At 45.5% G+C, this 22,574-nt stretch overlaps 1 long non-coding RNA gene across 6 annotated transcripts in view; it reads right to left on the reverse strand.

The window, feature by feature from the left end:
- LOC123612639 (uncharacterized) overlaps positions 1-22,574 on the reverse strand; it is an 81,190-nt gene that overhangs the window by 1,801 nt on the left and 56,815 nt on the right. For 3 of the 6 annotated variants that reach the window (XR_012507702.1, XR_012507703.1, XR_012507707.1), the window contains 2 exons: positions 14,402-14,536; positions 338-9,871 (listed from right to left, as the gene is read on the reverse strand). This is a non-coding gene — a long non-coding RNA (uncharacterized LOC123612639). The remainder of the gene's footprint in view (positions 1-337; positions 9,872-14,401; positions 14,537-22,574) is intronic. The other 3 variants (XR_012507705.1, XR_012507704.1, XR_012507706.1) reach the window with 3 other exon arrangements.

Below are 22,574 nucleotides of genomic sequence, written 5' to 3' on the forward strand. Positions count from 1 at the left end.
TGTTAGTGGGAACGCAAAATGGAACTACCAATTCAAAGAACAGTTTGGTAGTTTCACTGGTTGTTAAATGCATACTTTCCAAGTGATGAGCCACTCATTCTACACACACAAATAGCCTCAACCCAGTTAAAAAAAAAAAAAAACACAAATAGTGAACCCTAATGTAAACTATGGACTTTAGTTAAGAATAACGTATCAATAGAAGTTTAAAATTATAAAGATTTTTATGTTTAAAATTCCTCATGTGGGGGTGGGGATTCCAAATCCACCCTCCCTAAAGCACAGACATGAGGCTCTCTTAACCCCTCCAAACAGCCTTGCGATTCCTATGACTTACCTGCGTCTTAAGGCACCTGAAAAGCAGCATTTTCCAGAAGTAAGCAAACATCCTGACGTAGAAAGTGGGAAGACTCCAGGCGTTTGTTCCCCTGAGAACTGGAAGTTCTGTGTGTGCGAGGAAGACGATGTGTTTGCTCAGGGAGCCTGGGTTCTGGCAAGCCCGTCCCACGGTGAAAGGTGGAGGTTGAGCCTCTGGTCCGTCAGAGTCTTGGATCTTAAGTAGCCCACCAGCTGTCTTCCTGCCCCAATTACCAGGCCCTTCACCTCTGCAGGCCTGCTTTTCCCACCTTTATCCAGAATGAGCTCCTTGGATGCTCTGCCCCGCCTCCTTGCTCCAACATTCCCTCTTTTTCCTCCTCCACAAAACTTGATTCATTTCTGCCACAGCAGGTCTCCATCCAAGTCCAGTTTTGATCTCTCTTTCCTAGAGAATTCAACCTAGGAACTTTGGAAATCTTCAAGGTCAAATCCATTACTTTACAAAGGAGGTAACAGATTCCATGAGGTAAGGTGACTACTGTAGGGCAATGTAGTTAATTCCACATCCACCATTGCCACCATATTAGGCAACTGAATAATCAAATGACTGCCATGACCATGTGTCCAAGATTTTGAATCCCGATTTCAAATGTCCTGTACGGTCATCAGGACACATTAAGAATTTCACTATCTAACATTGCAACTGCTACTGCAGATGTGTTAAGAGGGACCTTCTGCAAGCAATACATTTACTTCTGTTACTGAATCCAACTTTCCAGTTATGAAGCACTGATTCTTAACTTTTTAGTGCAATGAACTCTCTTTAGGAAACTGATGAAACTTATGGGCCCTCTCCACACAAAAATATTTCCAGAGAAACACAAAATTTTGCTCCAGTGAATTAACCATGCAGTACATGACTGTGAAAACCATTGCTCTGAGAGCAGAAATCAGCCTATCTGCCATGTGGTCAGGGACAATTTTAAAATAGCTCTTAAATCCTAACAAAAATTTGCCAACATTTATATGACAGATTACAGAGCACGTTTAATCCTCACAACAACCCTGTGAGGTAGGTATTAATACCCCAGTTTTACCTACAAGGAAACCACAACCCAAAGAAGTTCAGAGACTTGCCAAAGTTCACACAGCTAATAGTTGCATGCAGTGCCAGGACTAGAAGATGGGCTTTTTGTTCCTTGATCAAAACTTCTTTACATGTAATGTGCTCAGTTTGGGAATCAAGATCCTACCGAGGGAAGACTCATTGGCAAGCCCTTTCAACAAAGAGGGAACTATGAGAGGCTACAGACCAGAGCCCAGTGAGCTGTGTGGACACACTCCCCGAGCATCATTCCCGGGCAGGGATACCAGAAAGGATGTCATTAGAATTGCAGGCCTTGGGGTCCAGACAACAAACACCGTTCAAAGGAACACAAAACAAAACCAAAGCAGGTGCCAGAAGTTGCAAGACACACAGGTTTGGTTTTGGTTCTGTTTTCACCATAGTTATGAATTATTTGGCTCTTTCCCCAAAGAGCTGAAAGTTAGCTGGGAGAGGACCCAAAAACATTTTCAAAAAGGCAGAACATACACCAAAACGGGAATCTGAGAGCCAGAAAACAAATATCCAAACTTCACCTAAAGATTAAGATGCTTGGAAACCTGATAAATGGCCATAGAGAAACACCTCCAATAGGGAAAGGTGGGGTGAGAAACCCTAGTCAACCCGTAAGCCAGAGATTTCAGAATCTCCACAAAGTCTCTGGTCATATTCTTCATGACCCAGAACCATCCTTTGGCCATCTGCTCAAAGACACGAAGATAGGGAAGTTCATGCCATTGTTTCTGGGCTGGATCAGTGGAAATTAAATGCTGTCCAAGGACTGTGGCAGGTTTTTGAAAGATTTCAACGGTCCACAGCAAATGAGAAAACTATGGTGGTGCTGTTGTTTTAGTAAACGAATCTATCTATCCAAATGAGAGCACCGTCCACCATTGTGCTACCTTAGTACAAAAAGCACTCTTCAAAACGCTTGGTAAAATGGCAGTAATAGAGCCAATTTCCCTCACCCAGCTTTGTATGTATGTATCAGAGTGCCTACCCAGCCAGTGCCTTAGTTCCAGGGTCTTTGGGACTCTGGCCAGGCAACCCTAAGGCCCTTGCCAATTATCTTCAGCAGAAATGAATACCTTAAAAACAGACCACGTAGGAAAGGGTTCCCGGATCCCATCATAACCTACCAATCTACCCTCCTCAAACTCTGGAAACCCACAGCTACTTTTCAATGTCTGCTTTGTAAAACCAAACCTACACATACAGCAAACCTTGACTCCCTCAGAAGGACCCCCAGCTTCAGCAAAGACCCTTAACCCACCCTTCACATAGTGGTAGCCTCTTCTACAAGAGGGGTCCTTGGGATCTCTGGATTTTAGGGACCCATAACTCAGATACTAAAATGTTTTTCTTCAGCTTCTTTTTGGTCATTTGGGGATAAGGATGCTTCTTCATTCTTCCTTTGCATTTTCCAAATTTCTCACAACTCCCTTCTCCTCCATTTTTCACACAGCATGACAGCCAAGCGAGAGCCTGAGGTGAGTCGCAACTGAACCACTCACAACAGCACAGAGGTACTTCAAGGAGAGGAGAGGAGAGAATACGGCCCATCACTCCGTGCCTGCGGGTATGGTGCCAGGACACAGAAAGCGTCCTATCCCTGACTCACTTCAGAATAGTGACTGTAACACCATAACCCGGGTTGCCACCCTGGGGAAGGAGGGAAGCCATGTATCCTTAGACCATACACGACAGCTTGTCATCCACCCTCAGCCCAAGAGCAATTACAAGAAGACTTCAGGACCCATTCTGGGGTCCTCCCTTTTCTTAAACACAGAAAAGGGAGTACTCGGAACCCCACTTCTCACCCCACGCCCTACAGGCAACCATGACATTATCTCCCCACTACATACGAGCTCTTCTAGAGCACAGAAGGACTCATGTTCATCTTTTATCACCAGTACCTAGACAGTGCCTGGCATGTAGTCAGCACTCCGCATTTACAGGAAGGAAAGGAGGGAGGAAAGCAGGAACGTTGAAGCACAGGAAGGGATGTTTCCTGTTTCCTGTTCTGTGGGTTTCTTGTGTGTTTCTTCCATTGCCGTCGCCCCTCCCCTTAGCCTTTGCCCTTTCCTCAATATTCATTTATCTTTCCTTTTGTACAACCTCTACCTAAATCAGTGTTTCTTCTACTTTTTTCCCCCTTATTTTTCTCCTCTCTCTGTTGCTGCAGCCTAACTTCCCTAACACTTTTATTCTCTATAACTTTCTTGGTTTCTCCTTTGCTTGCTCTAGTTTCGTCATTCTTCTTGGCTTCCTTGAGGATCAACAGACCCAAGGGAAGTGAAAAGGCAAGTAATGCTGAAAAGAGGAATGCCACAAAATGATGAAAGGGGAAATAGCTAAGAGGAGGAGGCCCACAAACCCAAGCCCACGGGCCCAGCAAAAAGAAGCCATTAATTCCTTTTTTCCCTTATCACAAAGGACAAGAAATTTCTATTTATATGTTTTCTAACTTATTCTTTAGCTTCTTCAAAGTTACCGCAAAAGCTCTTCCAGTTACCATCAACCTAGAAACGGACCCTTTCAAGGGTATGTATGTATCCTTGCTCAGCATGGGAACACCTGGCCCTTTGTCTGTCAGCACACTGCTCCCAGGCCGCCACCCCAGGCCCTGTTTATATGAGTGACAGCAAAGGCCCCAGCTAGCACCCTAAGGCTGGGGAAGAGTCCTTGCTCAGCACCACTATCACGTGCCTCATGTCCCTCTCCCACTTCCTGACCATAATGCAGTGTCCCCGGGGGCTGGTATCTCTGCAAACTCCCTCTTCCCAGCTCCAAATCTGGATTCCAAAGGTTTTGGGCCTCCTCAGATGATCTCACAATTGGAGGAGGGAACAAAACTTAGGAGACTTACAAATCCAAAATCCCAGTTTCTCACTAGAATCTAGCACTCCCTACCACCTAGTCTAGCAGCACAGAAGGTATGGTTTTCGATTTGGGGACAAACAGCCCAGGCTAACTGGAGGCACTCTGGTGATGCTAAAACGGACGGGAGAGCTAAGAGGTCAAAGAAGCAAATAACCAAAAAAGGCTTTTCCAGTTTAGAATGTAGATGTATCACTGACATTGTACATCTAGTGTCCTTCCTATTGGGGAATGCCATCCATAGGGACCACCTGCCTAACAATGAATATCATGTCTCATTCTCAACCAAAGACTCCAGCGACTCTGACACCACTTGCCAGATCCTGAATACTAAGGGGTATTCAGTTTCAAGGTTGGATCCCAAATTCTCAACAGCCTTTAGAATTATGTTTGGACTGCTGTTTAGTTGTCCCTGCAATATTGTTTCTATTCCCCAGGCCCACTTAAAGAGACAGGGTACTAATTCAGGAGAAATGAAGAAGCAATCTTCCTCTAATTTCACACGTGTCCCTTAGGTCAGGAATGACTATCCAGCGATGTCCTACCCTCTTTCCCTTTGGGTCTGTGAGGACTGTTGTAAGTCTCTTCTAACCACTACCACCATGGACATGAACATCCATACGCAGGCTTAGCCTATTTTAAAATAGGTTTTAAGAGTGCCCCGCCCACAGGACTTTCAAGGCAGCCTTTCTTACCACCCCAGTTAGTATCTACTTCACTTTCCCAGTTCTGGCCTCAGGAAAAACACCCCCTCAGTTCCAAAATGCCCAGAATCTCTGGAGAACCCACACCTAGATCCAGTCTAATATCATTTCAGGGTTCCTCCTTGGGAACACCACCAATGTTTGCCTCATTAACAGACAAAACTTCAGAGCCCCGTTGGAGCTCACACATGTGCTTAAATCTACAAGCCAGAAAGCCTGTGCTAGTAAGAGAGAAAAGCAGACTCTCCCACGAGGGAGAGAAGTCTCAGAGGGAAATTTTCTTTTGTTTAACCCCTTGAACCCAACAGCACATTGTTAAGTGACTTCTCCAATGACATCAAAGGGACTTAAAAGTCTTTTTGGGAAATAGCTTTCTTCCTGTCTCCTAAGAATGGGGAGAAGGAATACATCGTCCCCTAAGAGATGAGAGAATAAGAGGGCTCTGATAGGGAAAAGATAGGAACAGAAGGTAAATAGGAATGGCCTAGATGGCAGAAACCCCTAGGCTTGAGACAGGGATCTGGGTGCAGAGGCTGAGTCCGTGCGACCCTGACTGGTTGCAGGCTTCAATAAATTGATGACCACAGTCCCAAGGTGATCACTTAGAGCAGGAAGCATGCCTGCTCCCTTCTTGTAGTCAGAAAAGCTGGCTAAAAACCCTCAGCCTTGAGCAAAAGAGAAGTCATCTGCCGGGCTGGCAGCTGAAACTCAGAACTCAGTATTTATGGGTGCAACTGCAAATTTTACCCAATTTAGCATCCACTGTATAACTTTCTGCCCAGGACAAGGTTTGAAAAGTTCCAGTGGTTCCCCCAAGGCCACTGCACAGGCCAGCTGCATTATTTAAGAAGGCCTGTGCAGCTCCGACCTAATCATCCTAGATACAGAATCTTCTCCTAAGGCCACTGTCACCACAAGAATATATGGCTCTGCTACAGTTCAAGGCCTGAGCAACAGCCTAGGTGGTCGCGTCCCTGCATCTACAGAGCCTCCTGGCCGGCCAGCCTGCCTGCCAGTGTGCGAGCCTGTGCCCACCTCGACCCCCGCAGCGAGCTTAACGGAAGGAAGGTTGGGAGGGGGCAGAAGAGCGGCCAACGCCTTCCAACGGCAGCTGGGGGCCGGGGGAGGGGGGGCTCGAACGGGGGTCTCCCGGCGATTGGGCAGGGGCGCTGCTGGTGTACAGGGATCCCAGGGCTTCCCTGCAGGGGCCGGACCAACGGCTGGGCTGATGTTCCGCTGGCCGGTGGCCGCTCTCCTGGGCGGCCCCGCCTCCTTGCACTTGTATGACCTTGGAGTTCTGTGCACGGATCCCTCCTCCGGGCTCGCGCTGGGCTGAGCCCTGCAAACGTTGGGGGCCACTTGGAGGTTTGGCTGGTGGCAGCCCCGAGGCTCTGTCCCGCCTGCGGTGGCTTCCAGTTGCAGTTACCTTCCTATTTCCCTGCACAGGCTCCACATAGGGTCTCTGGTGCTACATGAACAGTTTCAACCTGGACGTGGGGAGGCAGTGGTATAGCCCTCTGCCCTAACCAGCCCTTCTGGCTTCATTTTCTTCATCTTAATTGCTTGGGCCATCTTAGACTTTTCTGGATCATGGGGGTTGGGGCAGGTGCCCATTTACCACCTCTCAGTCCTCCCCAGAAATGAAGTCATTTCACTCTTTCCCTCCTCCACTCCATGCTGAGGCTCTCATACCACGCTTCTTCCTGCCTCTGTGCCCACCCATTCTTCTTGCCCTCATCTGGGGTAAAGAGGTTCTGTCTGAGCAAAGGTGGCCATCCTGCCACCCTCCCCACGCAGCTCCTTGTTCGCAAGCATCTGAGGCATCTGTGCTCCTGTCACTGCCATGTTTCTGGTCCCTCCTGGGTCTATCTGGCATTCTCTATGTTGTCCTGTCATCACTCTCTCCCAGGTGTCAGTCATCACACATCCTTCAACTTGCTACTCCTTCAGGTCCAAAGGGCATGTGCTGCCGGAAAGCAGCACTTGGCACTGTCTGTATTGGCTTTTGTGCTTGGCTTATTAAACTCAGACATTTAATGAATATCATCTTGAAAAACATTTTTACTTGAGCATTTACTTATTGATTACGGGTTTAACACACATCTTCTATGTTATTTAAATTACAAAGTGAGGATAGTTGAGTCATTTGAACACTTCGGTGGCTTAAACAGCAGACACAACTTGAACTTCTTACCAAAACTGTAATAGCTTTATAACTCCCCACCTCCCCAAAGGCAACAATTGAGCTTTGCTTCTTACACCTACTCGTTCCTTGGGCAGAGGGAGAAAGAGATGCCGAAACAGGGACAGTGGTTATTTGTTAGCGATGAGATGAATGCTTTTCATTTTCCTATTTATCTGTATTTTCTACAAAGCAAATGTATCTTTAAAGCCTTTTTTAAAAGAGACATGAAGAGACTGTGGGAACAGGGAATCAAAACCTTTGACAATCTGATGAAAGGACATGTGTCTGCTCTTTCAGGGAATTTTCCCTGACATTTGCACGCCTTTCCCACACAGTGTGGCCCTAACCGAAAGAAGAGGCAAGGGCAGCTTAGGGTAGACGGAGGGGAACTGGTGTGGAAAAGGTTAGTGGGGATTCTGACCATGGTTTGGGGCAGAGGAACCTGAGCCAATTCATTCTCTCCCCTAAGAGAGGGACCAGCCGAGTGACACTGCGCACTTGTGAGCTGGGAGCAGATTGCTCTGTCCCCAGGGGGGTATCCCATATTTTGTTTATTCAATCCTCAGGCTGCTTTCCCACTCTTTGGAAAGTGTAGGGCAGGATTCCAAATTACAGCCACCAGAGTATTCAAAATAATTTGGGAGAGCCTAGGGGTTAAGACTCCGGCTGTGAAATCAGACAGGACCAGCTTTCATCTAAACTCTCCACACTGATCAGGTGTGTGACCTTGGGCAAGCCATCCAAACACAGAGCCCCTGATTTTTCCATCTCTGCACGAGTGATAATACTCGCCAGAAGGATCATCATACATCACGGCACCTGTCACGTTGTCAACGCTTAGCTGATGAGAGTTAGTAGCCCTCTTCCTGCTTCCCCCCCGTTGTCAGACCCCGGAGCCCACAGCCTCCTTCAGCATGCACCTTATTCCCATCTGTGTCCGCAACACTCTACATGGACTCAATATGAGATAGTCTTAGATAATCGTAGATAGCTAAGATCTTTTTCCTTTTCACAGAACACTTTGCAGACCCTAAGGAAGGGTGCCCCCTGACCCTCACAGTCCCTTAGGGTGTGCCAGGGTCTAAGATCTTGGGTCTCTAGAGGAATCTGGCCAGAGCTGGAGGGTCCATCGTACCCAGGGGGCATGGAGAGTCCCACTCAGGCTCTGACTTGACCTCCTAAATGAGCAGTGCCCAGCTGAGGGCCAAGGGTGAATGGGCCTCCCACTCCCAATCCGAGGCTGACTTGACCGCCCCAGACTTTGATGCTCCCTGAGAGGAAACACTTGCATAAGACCCAGGGTCCTGTCCTCCCCGGTCAAAATCCCACCTCCTCTGTGGCAGGAAGGCCCCGGGTGTGGATCTCAGTCAGTTGTGCCTCCCCAGCAGGGCCCCTTCATCTACCTCTGTTCCCACTGCATCCTCACCATTGCCCTTTCCCTGGCCCAGATCCTCAAAGGTCCTCTTCCCCTTCATGCCTTTACCTTCTCCCTGTGAGTGCTGAGGCCCCCAGAATTCATCCTGTCCAGTGCCTTGTCAGGTTTTGATGTGGGGAGCTTCTGTACCTGCTGAGAGAGATTTTTACCAGGCAGAGGAGCCCTGCAGTCACGCGTCACCCCCTCAGCTTCCCTCAGCACATTTCCCCACTTCTTCTGTCCCCTTCCCAGTGTCCTGGAGCAGCCTCTTTAATCTCTTCCTCCTAAATCAGCCCCCATCTGGCAAGTTCCAAGGGGTCTGATGACAGGGGCATCAAGTCTCGAAAGAGGCATCTCCAGCTTTAAAAGCAGGGTTTTGGGTGTCAGTAATTGGCAACTGTCAGCTCTAGTCTGTCCATGGAGACAGGGACTCTGATGGGGCCTCTGGAGTCCCACTCTCAGGTCCAAGCCCACGCTGCTTGCCTGCCACCCTCCCCCACCCAGCCAGGTGTAGCTGGGCGAGGCCATCTCTCCGTGACATGTGCAGAATTTGTGGGAGGAACGGAGGAATATTTAGATCTTTTTTATTTACTACAAAAATAAAAAACATGCATTTGATCATGAGTGTCAGGGACTGGGAGGTAATGACAAGCCAAATGGAAAAATAACAGAACTTCTAAATTAGCCAGGGGAAAGGGGAGAAAAAATAATGGAAAAGAAGGAAAGCCAAAAAAAAAAAAAAAGGTCAAATGCAAATCTATAAACAAGAAAGCAGAAATAGGAGTATTACTATGAGGCAAGGTTGACCCAATTATGTCACAAACTTATATACATCTAGGGATACAGTAGCTAAGTGTAACAAGCAAAAACAATTAGCCACGCAAGAACTTGATTTCAAAATACAGCCATGATGGGAGATTTAAAAATACCCCAAGAATCCTCTTGTTTTGTTTATTGTTCCAAAATTAGATAAGATGATCTTAGAACTGATGTGGGAGAGCACATGTCTAAAATCGCTAAGAAAATCATGTAGAGGAAGACTGCTGAGGATCTTACCTCGTGAGATGTGGATAAGGTCCTCAAAAGAGCTGCTGAATGCAAGGGCTTGGGGCACAGGAGGGTTGGCGGGTCGCCCCAGCCAGGGACCGCTGTGGAGAGGGCAGCTCCCAGCTCTCAGTGGCTGCACGGGCGCTGCAGGGTGGCCTCCACCAGGAAGGAGACAAGGGTAGAGCCGCCCCTGCTGGTGGCTCTGGCTGGTGGCGAAACTAGCGATAGAAAATTTAAAATAACGCCATGGCTATGATTTCTCACTCTAGGGTTGGAGAACATGCAAAGAAATAAAGAAATGTGAATTGACTGGACAATGTTTGAATATTCATTCAACAAACGGATCCTACAGGCAGGGTACAGGGGGATCACTTCTGCCAGGCAGTGACATAGCTACTCTTTGGCTACAGCTGCAGGAGAAGACGTTTTCCTTTAAGGGGTTATATACACTTCACGGCTCAGATTGAACGGTGTCTGGAACTGACTGGGTCCTCTCAGAACCCAGCTCGTGGCCCAAACTCACAATTTCTCAGATGCAACCAGAGAAGCCAGGGTACTATCTGCTGTCTAGGACTCCTATCCCCATCCCTATCCTATACTCCTATACTCAATGCATATTTTGTGAAAGAAACCTGTCATGTAGAAGATCTATCTACATATATATATATCTAGATAATATATATATGCATATATACACACACATGCCCATACACACATATATACATATATGTATGTGAATGGATAAACTTTTTTCAGGGCACTGAGAGAGGGAGGGAAAGACTGAGACACGGTGGCTCCCTTAGAGGGAAGCACATTGTTGTTACAGAACAGTGGGTAAGGCTAACTGATATGTGATTGGTTTCACCTAAGTTTCCTACCGTAAGTGGAGCCAGCTAGGTAGTTATTGCAAGGACTCCAGAAAACCTCTATCTAACTTCACTTTCTTCCATGATTAATAAAAATAATAATAATAATAGAGGTTGACTTGGGATGGTCCTGAAGAAACACCCCCCACAGGATCTTGAGACTTGGAGGAGGACGCGGATAGTATTTGGGGCTTGCAGAATCCCCAAATCAGCAAAAATGAGCCAACATTTCAGAAGATGATGTGGGGCAAGAATAGCTGGTGGGAAAGGAAGCCAGAAACAGCCTTTTTTTTCTGTATTCTGTTAAGAGGAAGTAAGTATGGAAATAAATCTTTGCCTTCAAAGAGCTAAGTCTCATGGGGAGGCATATAAGAGTGCAGGCAAATAGAAAACACACGCTTGTTGCTTTAACAGTAGAAATACAGGGTGGAGGCCCATAAAAGAGAGACAGCTGTGCAGGTAGGGAATGCCTCCGGGAGGAAGCCATGTCTGAGCCTTGAAGAATGAATGGGAGTAGGTGAACAGTGGCTTCAGGGTGGTGAAGGCTTTCCAGCAGAGGGAATGGTACCTGCAAAGGGTAGAGCATATTTAGGGAAAAAAGTAAAGTTCCTTATGGCTGCAGTGGCGCATGTTTGAGGGCAGGAGTGGCAAAGGCCTTTAAAACACGTTAAAAGAGAAAAGCAGTGTCCTTTTTTTTTTTTTTTTTTAATCTTAGTTCCTGCTCCCCTCTTGGCTTCCCCGAAAGAATAAATCAGCACAGACACGTCTTCTGCAAGATACATTCAGAAAAAAATAAACAGAGGAAAAATATTTCAGACATAAACACGTATCAGAAGAAAGAAAGCATGGCAGAGAAAAACAAATAAAGCAACAAAAAGATGGAAATGGACAGTGGATGGGGTGGGAGGAGCCACAGGCCAGGAGAGTGACAGCAGAAGAGAGCTATGGAAGACAGTGTGGTCAAGGAGCCGGAGGGAGAGGGCAGGAGAGCAGGTGCCCCCAAGAACTCGGGGCAGGTTCAGGCACTAGAGCTCAGACCCTGCTGACCACACACGGGCTCCCTGACCTTGTGGAGAGGCTCTCTTGCCCAAGCAGACCTCTCTCTTCCCTCAGCTCTCAGCTCCAAGGGAAGGGGAGAAAGATGTTTGCAAATCTTCAAATTTGGAGAGGGGAAAGCAGAGTAAAGACCATTGCCTCCATGTGCAGCCAAAGAAGCGCCAGAGGTCCCAAGAATTGTAGTTGGTGGAGTGATAACAGATTTATTTGCTTTCCTAGGGCCGCTCCACAGGAGGTGTTTGTAAACTTTTTGAAGGAGCTTGGAACAAAGCTGCTCCCAGAGACTCAGTGGGTAGCTGTGCCCCAGCCATGGAACTGAAAGGTTAGCGGTGAGCTGCTGAGCCTGGAAGGGAACCAAGGCGACATGGACTAGGGGCTCCGTGGGAGCTGAAGGCAGGGACAGGTGGTGGCAGCCCCCACCAGCAGGAAAGCCTTGGAGCAGCTCTGCCAGTGAGCTCTTTGAGGCTGATGCTTTGTGTCATAAATTTGACTCTGCTCAGCCCCTAGGGTGTGGTAGACGTGCTCCAAGTGCTTGCTGAACGGATGAAAGGAGGTGGCTGAGAAAAGCATATGCTAATGAGACCGCCTAGAAACCCCCCTGACTAATAATAATCAGCTCCTCCCTGACTCCTTGAAGACACTGCTATGAGCTGCTGCCTGCAGCCTCTAAACAGCCCACAGAGTAAAGCCATGGCCTCTGCCAGGGAGCCCTGTGACCCGAGGGGAAGCTTTGGAAACTTTGGCAACTAGTCTTAGAGCTCCTCCGGGGAATTCCTTGAAATCATAACATAAAATCCTGAAACCTCTAAAAGGAAGTCTGGAAGCCCCCGTCTGAAATCCTTGGAATCCCTACCAGGAAACCCTGGAGCCCTGCTGGGGAGCCCTGCTGGGAAGCCCTGGCAGTGCTGCTCAGGGTGACGGACAGCCTCTCAAGCTTGCATTACTGCATTGTCTCTGCCTTTGCAGCAACAATTCCTGCTGGAGTAGGGGACGGGAAGGAAGGTTATTACCGTTTTGTTTTAATAGCAGTGGCTGTGTCCCAGTCACTTGGACCCAGAAGGCCCATCCCAAAAGGACAGGGCATGGAGTTCCCAGGTCTCCTATCAAGATGGTGGGACTTTGGGAAGGCTGGTCCTCATTTTTGAAATGTATTTAGCTGTTAGAGAGAAAAACATTCATGTCAGAGATAAGAGACAGATGCAGGGACAGCTTCAGAAAAAGAAAAAAAATGTAGACAGATCCTGTAGCAGAGGGAAAGGGAAAAAAAACACAAATTTTAAAAAGGGATATTAAAGTAAAAGGAGGCAGTAAAGATTGGGAAATCACGGCTCACAGTATCAGAAACCAACACACAGGCAGGGCACTGCTGTCAACTGGATGGTGGAAGGCATCTCTGTCATAGTTGGTGAGCTTCCTTAGAAAGACTTTCTGTAATTCTGAGAGAAAAAGGAGATATGAGAAAAGACAAGTGGCTTAAGGGGTGTGTCTGAATGAGGCAGAAATGAAAAGGGACAAGGGAATATACTGGGACTGAAGGATAAAAATTTTCCTTTCTCCTTCCTCTCCTCTTCCAGCCTCCCCAAATGTGTTTCTAGGCATAAGATCTAATAGAATGAAGGGAAAGAAGAACTAGGTGGCATATGGGGGGCTAAGACCAACCCCAGCTTTGTGAGCTGCTGGGAGGACTCCCAGGACCCAGCACATGGTCAGGTTCACAGCTGTGATTCATGACAGCAACAGTACACAAAGCAAAGTCAGCAAAAGGAGATAGTATGTAGAACACGATGCCCAGAGTCTTCTCCCAGTGGAGTCACACAGGACATGCTCACTTCCTCTAGCAATGAGTTACGATGACACACTTGAAATACTGTCTATCAGAGAAGCTTGTTAGAGGCATGGTGCCCAGGGATTTTATTGGGAGCTGGTCATACGGACATCCTCTGCCTGCCGTGTAGCAAAATCCCAGACTCCCAGAAGGAACACAGGTGCTCAGCACAAACCAAACTGTTTGTACAAACTGGATGTATAAATAGTGAGCCACTCGAATCGGTTAGGGTGGCAGGAACCTTAAATCCAAGTTACCAGAACCCAGGTTCCTGGCGGCTCAGCCTGGCACACAGGCTTTTCCAGAGGAGCAGCCTTTTCCGCACAAGGTGCCTTGGGTGAGCACGAGCTGATGTGTTCCCCATATGCCTTCCTCTCTAGTCAAGCTAAGAAGCTGAAATCCAGTCCACGCCTTAGGGACCATTTGAATGATCTGAAACGGTATAGGTGCTGCTGAGCAGCTCTACTGTAGAAAAAAAGAAGGCTTGGTAGTTGTCAGAAGTGTTCCCAATCAGGCCTAACATGGAGAGGGGTCTTGGTGACACTTCTGAAACCTGACATCCCTCTCTACCTCCACGACCTGATTGAAACAGGCCCCGGACTTGGCTGCCTCAGGAGGGCTTCCTCTGGTTGTTAGCGGCACCTGCTCTGTATGACTGGGGGCCTCCTCTCGCCATCATCAGCAGATGAGCTGGAGAAACGGGGGACTTTATTGTCTCAGTACCCTCCTCCCACTTCTTAAGTATCTATGTCCATCCCTCTCCTCTACATCTCCATTTTCAATCATATAAAGGGATCTAAAATCACACTGAGGTAGACAAGCTTGCAGGGTGTGTGAAAGAGTTATTTTTAAACACTACATTAAATCCACCCTTTAATTTAGGGAGAGTCCCAAATAATGAGCTCTGGAGGTGGCTTGCCTCCTAAACGCAGGGATGTAGCCCCTCCAGTTTCCCACCTGCAGAACACACATGGCAGCGGGATCCCTCTTGGTGTCCTCACCTCTCCCTGCAGGGCTGAGTGTGTTTATTCCCTTGGTTTACAGGCATTGGGCAAAGACGGGGCCATCATGGCACTTTTTACTGAAGCTGTCCTTGGCATTAGATCCAATTGTCAGCAGAAAAATGACTCAGTCACCTAGAATCAACAAGGAATGACCACAAATCAGGAGCTAAAGGCAATCTCAAATAGGAAAACGTGATTGAAATCTGATCTTTTTGATATTTTTTACAGTTAATGTCTTTGGTTTAAGGTTAGTATTTCCCCATGACAATCTTATGAGAATTTGAGAGTTTTTGATGAAACCAAGAACTAGTTTTAGAAAAAAAAAAGTGGGGGGGGGGGGGGGGAGCAGGGATTTTTCAGAGCAGTCAGATCTATGGGAGTGTAAAGTGAGACCTGAAATTAGAGCCAGAAACTGACTCGATAGGTTTATGTTGAAAGGCTTTGGGCTGGTGGTGCTGTGTTAGGTGAGAATTCAGACTCTTGAAAATACTTTATCCTCATTCCCCTGCTGATGGAAACTCAGGAAGCCTTAGTGTACCTTATCTGGAACCAGGAAAATGAACTGCTAATTCATTCTGGAGAGATTTTTCTAGTGTCCCTTCTGAAACCTGTGTCTCATGAATCTTCTTGGACAAATTGGTAAATGGTCCCATTTACCTTCTTTAAGGAAAACTCCTGATTGTAGAAGGCAACTTCTGTCTTTGGAACCTTTTCTCAGAATTCACCCTGGGGCTATGTATAGAATTGGCAAGTGTGCTTACAGATTTCTCAGCCTACTCTTTTGTGCACTCTTCTCCTTTTCCTAAAACCTTTTCCCATGTACCCCTGACCTTCCCCTTCTCTCTCCTCTTCTCAGAGCTTGCACATATACCTTTATAAAAGATCTAATGATTTACCTGCCAGTGTGTTTAATTTCTAAGAAGGTCCAGTTCTTTCACCTAAGGAAATACAGCTGCAGTGATATACTCTAATGCATTATTAGCAAGGGTTGGCTTAGCCTTTTTAAGGAGTGAGGCTTTCCTGATGCTTTAAACTTCCCCAAATGCTGCAATGTAGACATGATCTCATTGGTCAAGGAAACTCTCAACAGTCCATATAAAGACCCTAAGGATGGTAGCTCTTCTCACCATTCTTCTAGGACAGAATTTTATAAGATTCCAGGAGGATCAGCATTCTTGATCTATGAGGATTGGGCATAGAAAAGATGGACATAGTGATCTCATCTTGACTTGGGTTAATGGGCTCTGCTCCTATAATTGCTCAACCAGTGTCCTCCTTTGAGTCCTTCTGCCCTCCCTCTGGCCTCCCTTGCTAATTTGGTTCTAATCTGTCTGTGACAGTGAAATATAAGGCAATTAGGGAAAATAATAGCAAAACATAGAAGCAATAAAAGAAAGAACAGTGACTGAGAGAGGGACAAATGTGGAGAAAGATGGATACAGAAATAATATACACAAGATACAGCAGGAAACAAATAAGATAGGAGAGATGGAACAACAAAGTAATAAACGGATATAGGATTTTATCTCAGCAAAGCAAAAGTTTGTCAACATACAAAACTTAATCAATGTAAAACAGCACATTAATAGAATGAAGGGGGAAAAAAACACATGATCATCTCAACTGATGTGAAAAAACATTTGACAAAATCCAACACCCTTTAGTGGTAAAAATATTCAGAAAACTAGGAATAGTAGAAGGGAATTTCCTTAATATAATAAAAGTCATTTATGAAAAAACCTACAGCTAACATCATACTCAATGATGACAGATGGAAATCTTTCCCCTAAAGAGAAAGAACAAGAGAAGGATGCTCATTTTTGCCATTGCTATTCAATATTGTACTGGATGTTCCAGCCAGAGCTACTATTCAAGAAAAAAATAGGCATCCAAATTGAAAAGGAGGAAGTAAAACTCTCTATTCACAGATGACATGATCCTATACATATATAAAATATTCTTAAAAATGTACATAAAAAATCTATTAGAGCTGATAAATTAATTCAGCAAATTTTTGTAAGATCAAAAATCAGTTGTATTTTTATACACTGGCAATGAACAGTCCGAGCAAGAAATTAATTTAAAATTTTCACTTGCAATAGTATCAAGAAGAATATTTGAGAATAAATTTAACCAAAGTGATATAAGACCTGCACAAAGAAAACTACAAAACATTACCAAAAGAAATTAAAGGGGTATCAATAAATGAAAAGACAAGATACCCCATAGATTGCAAGACTTAATATTGTTAAGATGGCAATCATAACCAAAGCAATCCACAGAACTAATGCAATCCTTATCAAAAAACCAATGATCATTTTTTTTACAAAAATGGAAAAAATTATTCTACAATTCATATAGAATTGCAAGGGGTCCCAAATAGCCAAAAAAAATCTTGACACAGAAGAACAAAATTGGAGGACTAACACTTATCCTGGTTTCAAAACTTACTACAAAGCTACAGTAGTCAAAACAGTGTGGTACTGGGATATTATTGACATATAGATTATTGGAATAGAACTGAAATCCCAGAAATATAACCATAAATCAAAAGTCAGTTGATTTTTGACAAGGATGCTAAGACCATTCAATGAAGAAAGAATAGTCTTTTCAACAAATGGTGCAGTAACAACTGAATAGCCACATGCAAAAAATGATGTTGGACCCTTATCTCACACTACATGCAAAAATTAACTCAAAATGAATTAAATATAAGAGTGAAAACCATAAAACTCTTAGGAGAAAACACAGAAGTAAATCTTTTGACATTATATTTGGCAATGGTTTCTTACATATGACAATAAAAGCACAAGTAATAAGAGAAAAAAATACATAAATTGGACTTGATCAAAATTAAAACTTTTGTGCATCAAAGGACACTATCAAAGTGAAAAGACAATCTACAGAATAGGAGAAAATATTTGCAAAAGATGAGACTGACAAGGGCTTAATCTCCAGAATATATAAACAGCTCATACAACTTAATAATAAAAATACAAACAACCCTGTCCAAATATGGGCAGAAGACCTAACAAGCAATTCTCTAATGAAGACATACAAATGGCCAATCGGCATTTGAAAAAAATGCTCAATATTGCTAATTATCAGAGAAACGCAAATCAAAACTACAATGAGTTATCACCTCATACCAATCAGAATGGCCATCATTCAAAAGTCCATGAACGATAAATGCTGGAGAGGGTGTAGAGAAAAGGGAACCCTCCTACACTGCTGGTGGGAATATAGTTTAGTGCAGCTGTTGTAGAACACAGTATGGAGATTCCTCAAAAAACTAAAAATAGACCTATCATATCATACAGCAATCCCACTCCTGGGCATATATCCAGAGGGAATCTTAATTCAAAAAGACATATGCACCCCAATGTTCACAGCGGCACTATTTGCAGTAGCCAAGACATGGAAACAACCTAAATGTCCATTGATAGATGACTGGATAAAGAAGTTGTAGAATATTTCTACAATGGAATACTACTCAGCCATAAAAAATAATAAAATAATGCCATTTGTAGCAATGTGGATGGACCTGGAAAATGTCACTCTAAGTGAAGTAAGCCAGAAAGAGAAAGAAAAATGCCACATGAGATCACTCATATGTGGAATATAAAAGAAAAAAAAAGAGAGAAAGGAACTTATTTATAAAACAGAAACAGACTTACAGACACAGAAAACAAACTTATGGTTACTAGGGCAGGAAAGGGGTGAGAAGGGATAAATTGGGAGTTTGAGATTTGCAGATACTAATATACATAAAATAAATAAGGTTGCACTGTATAGCACAGGGAACTATATTCAATATTTCATAGTAACCTACAGTGAAAAAGAATAAGAAAACGAATATATGAATGTTCCTATATGACTGAAGCATTGTGCTGTACTCCAGAAATTGACACAATGTTGTAAACTGATTATACTTCAATAAAAATATATTTAAAAAAAAGAAGGTGTTCAAACAAAACCTAGTAAATGAATGTTCATAGCAGCACTACTCATAATAGCCAAAAAGTAAAACAACCCCAAGGTGGTCCAATTGATGAATAGATCAGCAACATGTGGTATATCTGTACAATGGAATACTATTCTGTCAAAAAAAGGGGTGAAGTATGACAGATGATAGCACATGGATGGACTCTGAAGCTTTTACCTGAGTAAAAGAAGCCTGACACAAAAGGTTGTATTGCATGATTCAATTTTTTAAGAAATAGCTAAAATAAGCAAATCCATAGAGGCAGCAGACTCATGGTTGCCGGGGTGGTGGTGGGAGGGGAAGCAGGGAAGGATGGGGAGTGACCATTTATAATGAGTACAGTTTCCTTCTGGGGTAATGACAATGGTCTGGAACTAAATGGTGGCGACCGCTGCACTGCACTGTGAATATCCTAAATGTCACTAACGGTAATTTGATATCAAGTATATTTTACCACAATTAAAATAAAAGATATGGAACTACAGGGCAGGAAGAAGTTAGGTAAGTTAGGAACTTGGCAAGTTTGAAGAGACAAGAAACACTGTGGACATTGTGAACACAGAACACTGAAGACAGAACAGCTTCTGGAAGTTGCCACAGGCAGGAGAGAGCCCTGGGGATGTCAGCAGTGACGGACCATGAGTTCCTTCACTTTGTCCTCTCATATGCCCACTGCCAAGCTCAGCGAGAGGCGTGTAGTAGGTGCTCTGACACAGAGCAAGTGTATGAATGACAGAGTGACCTGTTGGAGGGGCTGGGCCTGTCCGAGCTGAATGAACCAGCGAGCCCAGAACTCCTGCCAAGAAGCCCTGAGATGCTAACTGGAAAACCTGACAACATCACTAGGACATCTGGTGGCTCCTGCCAGGAAACTTGTCAGGAAGCCAAGCAAGCGCTGACCTCCGGCCTTCTGTCAGAATTTAGGGAGTGGTGTCTCCTAGAAATGCCTGTTACTTTAGTTATATTTGGTTCAGACCAGATGGTAAAGATAATTGACTTTTTAAAACACTCCTACTGTGAAGGGGACTCCCCCTAGAAAACAGCAAACTGGAAAGTCCAAAACCGTGGTAGCTGAGCACTTGAACTGCAGCTGGGCCCACACGTTCCTGTGCAGGGTGCGGCCTGGAAGAGACCCTGACCTCAGAGTGAGAGTGTGTGTCAGCTGCTAGAGTCTAGGAAGCCTATTCATAGGATCAGCGTGTGGTGACCTTAAATTAAACCCCCAAACTCAAACGTTATTGTGGAAAAAAGAATTACATGAAAGACGTTCCATTTGGAGAAGGGAGTTCTCCTGACTTTTGTACGAACAGGTCTTCACGGAAGAAGAGAGGCTGAGAAGTAGGGCCTGGGGCTGCCTCTCTGAGGTAGTGCAGCAGAGGACGAAAGCTGGGTAGGGCCTGAAAGGTTAGCTCCCCTGTTAATGGTAACTGGTAGACCCCAAGGGCCACTAAGTAGAGCCCAGAGGGAGATGGGGGTAGGACCGCCGTTGAACGGTCATTTCTGACTCCCTGGGACAAAGCCAGGGGAGGAGGACGGATGGGCCCCACCCCCACGGGGAATTCTTAGATGACATCCTCCCTCTTAGCTACTCTTTTGCCCCGTTATTCTCCTGAAGCCCTGACATTCCCATTTAAAAGAAAAAGTTGTCAGATGATGGAATAAGAGCTCAATCAGAAAAAAATAGAGAACTGATGAGATATGCAAAAAATGACAAAGAAAAAAGTAGAAATGTCTAGAAAGCCAAGAAGGACAGAAATATGGCCAAAACAGGAAAAGATTAAGTGATACGAGAAGTAAAGAAAGAATTAGTCACTGGAAGAAGGATTTGGGCAAGAAGGAGAGAAAAAAGGCAGGGGTCAGAAAGAGCTCTTCAAGACAGGACAGAAACAGCCCATGGCAGTACCCTTTCTCCCTTGTGTTTACACGTAAGCGTGGTTTCTCTCAACGCCCTCTCTTTCCTCTCCCTTTCTCCTTTAATAAATAAATCTTGATTGTTGATTATCCCATGCACTAGGCTTGAAAAAGGAGGAATAAGACGAGTGAGATCAATGCCTTGCTCTTAAGTTTCCTTCAAGCGAATTACGTGATCCCCTGCGAAGGGCGGGGATAATAGTGTTCCTGCAGCTCGACTGTGGCTGGGATGGCTGGGAGCAAGGCTGGGCGGGGGCAGGGCATTCTACCTGCATACCGCGGAGAGACTGATTTCAATCGCCCCAAATCTGGGTCCACATCTGTCTTGTTTGTTGAGACGATGCAGGGGACAGGGGGCCCAGTGATGTGGGTAGTGGCTTAAGATTCAGACCTTTAAAGTTCCTGGCTCCCCTCAAAGTGTTAATTGGGTATTTTGGAACTGGTGGGCCTGTGCCTGCTGCACCCTCACACACGTTGTGGGAGAAGTTACGAGACTGCCTCTACTTTTCCTGAATTAGTATCTATTAAAGGGATTAAACAACACTCACATATACACACACACGTGCACACAACTGTGTACTATTCCTGTAATTTGATAAAAGACGTTTCAACACCAAATTATGGCTCTGCATCCCATCTTCTTTGAAACTCCCTTGCTTTGTGGATGGCACCACTAGGGTGACATTTGGAGCTCTTCCCAAGATGCGCCCTGGGGTCTATGAAGTTTGGGTGTTGTATTCCAGCCCCTCCTCTGCCCTTTTGATGTTGTCAGCATTCTCCGCAGCACGGTCCTCTGCAGTACCCGGTTCCTTGATCTTCACATAATCCCCCCTGCCCACATAAGCTCTCAGCCATCCTTGGCAGGAGGCCACATAACTCACAGGAAGTCAAATAAAACCTTCCTGTTGCTGCCTCTCCAAGCTGCTCCTCCAGCAAGGATATGGGGACAAAGATGGAGGTTTAAGTCTGCAAGGATGCGCCTTCCTCGCCTGGGGGGCGTGCGGGGTGTGGGGGAGGGCAGCTGTTGTCCCTTCTGAATCTCTGGCTTGGGGACGTATTCTCAGGCTGCCTGGTCTTGGACACACCACTCCCTCTTGCCATTGGCATCTTTGGGCCATATATACAGAGGGGTCTTTGTCTCTTGAGCTTCTGTGAAGCGTGGTTATCTCCTAGTCCTCCCACGTCCCTTCTCAAAGCGGAAGCATTTTTCTAGGATTCCTTTTAGTCAACAAGCACCTTCATGTTTTGTCTCCTCCTCCATCAAAATCAGAAGTCAGGTATCCTCTTGCAAGGGGTCAGGCGTCTCACACCAAGGTGACAAAGAACACAGTTCCTCATCTTGACTCTGCCCAAGGGAGAGTTGCGATGGCCAACAGGAGTGTTGCCCGGTTTTACAGGGACCTACACATTTTCCCTCTTGCAGGGAGAGAGGGAACAGATGCATTTTGAAAACCCTGAAATACAGGTGGACTGCACATTCTTACTGCGCCTGCTTTGGGATACGCCATACTGTAGCCCAAGAATATAGCTAGAACCTTTCCCCAGGGCTTGCCCTAAATGCCTCTGAGAAAAGAAACAAGGTTGTCTTCTTGCTCTCTTTCCCCTCTCCTCTGCTCTCTCTCCTCCTCCTCCTTGGCAGCCTCCTGCCTCATGCCCAGTTTCTTGGCGTCCTCAGCACCAACCTGTCAAAATCCACTTTAAGCTCTTTGCATAAGAGGCCAGAGCATCAGCACTGTAGTCAGAGAAATCCATGGGTTTCTACTTTCCCTTGCAACCTGCTTCCCAGGGGAGGATTCTCTGGGGATTAGGAACATGGCCTGTGGTTTATGGGGATCTACACATTTTTCTCCTTTTTTTAGAAAGGAGTAATTAGTGTCACTTCTGAAACCCTGACTTATGAGTGTATTACAGGCTCTCATCCCTCCTGCTTTGGCACCTGCCCCCCGTGGCAGGTGGCATCTCCAACAGCTTGTACTTCTATGACGTCTGGGTGTCTGCCTTCTGGCTTTACCGCCTCCCCCGCAGTGGATCTCCTTGTGCTCTGCTCTCAGATGCCTAGAGCCTTTATGTTCTGTCCCCTTCTCCCTCCCTCCCTTATTCAGCCCAACCCTCAGTTACTCTTTGGGAAGCAGTCATATAACTGTCATGATGGCTAAAATCTTCTTCTTCTTCTTCTTCTTCTTCTTTTTTAACCAATATTGTGATGGGATTTTTCCTCCTATCTCTGGAGAAGGGTAATGTATCATTTACAAAATCTCTGGTTGATAGATGACT

The sequence above is a fragment of the Camelus bactrianus genome, chromosome 6 (assembly GCF_048773025.1).
Source record: "Camelus bactrianus isolate YW-2024 breed Bactrian camel chromosome 6, ASM4877302v1, whole genome shotgun sequence".
Lineage (NCBI taxonomy): Eukaryota > Metazoa > Chordata > Mammalia > Artiodactyla > Camelidae > Camelus > Camelus bactrianus.